At 39.7% G+C, this 1,319-nt stretch overlaps 1 non-coding gene across 1 annotated transcript; it reads left to right on the top strand.

Annotated features, from left to right (window-relative positions):
- Positions 1–492: 492 nt before the first annotated feature.
- On the top strand, positions 493–600 carry LOC112760987 (small nucleolar RNA R71). Its single transcript, XR_003181398.1, has one exon. It is a non-coding gene; the product is annotated as a small nucleolar RNA R71 (small nucleolar RNA).
- The last annotated feature ends 719 nt before the right edge of the window (positions 601–1,319 follow it).

Here is a 1,319-nt window from a genome sequence, read left to right on the forward strand (position 1 = left end):
CCTGTTTCTTCCACCATTATTAAAGCCTTGTTGGGGCTTTTGATCCTTCCATGAGAAATTTGGATGATTTCTCCATGTTGAGTTATAGGTGTTTCCATAAGGTTCACCTAAGTAATTTGCCTCTGCTATTGCAGGGTGCTTAGGATCATAAGCTTCTTCTTCAGAAGAAGCCTCTTGAGTACTGTTGGATGCAGCTTGCATTCCATGCAGACTCTGAGAGATCATATTGACTTGCTGAGTCAATATTTTATTCTGAGCTAATATGGCATTCAGAGTATCAACTTCAAGAACTCCCTTCTTCATAGGCGTCCCATTACTCACAGGATTCCTTTCAGTGTACATGAACTGGTTATTAGCAACCATGTCAATGAGTTCTTGAGCTTCTGCAGGCATTTTCTTTAGGTGAATGGATCCACCTGCAGAGGTATTCAATGACATCTTTGATAGCTCAGATAAACCATCATAGAATATATCCAGGATGGTCCATTCTGAAAGCATGTCAGAAGGACACTTTTTGGTCAACTGTTTGTATCTTTCCCAAGCTTCATAGAGGGATTCACCTTCTTTCTGTCTGAAGGTTTGAACATCAGCTCTAAGCTTGCTCAGCTTTTGAGGAGGAAAGTACTTGGCTAAGAAAGCCGTGACCAGCTTATCCCAAGAGTTCAGGCTGTCTTTGGGTTGAGAATCCAACCATAATCTAGCTTTGTCTCTTACAGCAAAAGGGAAAAGCATGAGCCTGTAGACTTCAGGATCTACTCCATTAGTCTTAACAGTATCACATATCTGCAAGAATTCAGTTAAGAACTGAAAAGGATCTTCAGATGGAAGTCCATGAAACTTGCAGTTCTGCTGCATTAGAGAAACTAATTGAGGTTTCAGCTCAAAGTTGTTTGCTCCAATGGCAGGAATGGAGATGCTTCTTCCATGTAAATTGGAATTAGGTGCAGTAAAGTCACCAAGCATCTTCCTTGCATTATTATTATTTTCGGCTGTCATCTCCTTTTCCTGTTTGAAAATTTCTGAAAGGTTATCTCTGGATTGTTGTATTTTAGCTTCTCTTAATTTTCTCTTCAGAGTCCTTTTAGGTTCTGGATCTGCTTCCACAAGAATGTTCTTGTCCTTGCTCCTGCTCATATGACAAAGAAGAAGGCACAGAAAAATAATAATAATAATAGAGATCCTTTATACCACAGTAAGGGATCCCTGTGTGAGTGGAAGAAGAGGGGGAGACAAAGAATGTAATATAATGGAAGAAACACAACTGTGAGGAGGCTAGAGATGTGAGATGAGATGTTAGGATATGAATGAATAAATAGAAT

The sequence above is a fragment of the Arachis hypogaea genome, chromosome 16 (genome assembly GCF_003086295.3).
Source record: "Arachis hypogaea cultivar Tifrunner chromosome 16, arahy.Tifrunner.gnm2.J5K5, whole genome shotgun sequence".
In the NCBI taxonomy this organism is placed as follows: Eukaryota; Viridiplantae; Streptophyta; class Magnoliopsida; order Fabales; family Fabaceae; genus Arachis; species Arachis hypogaea.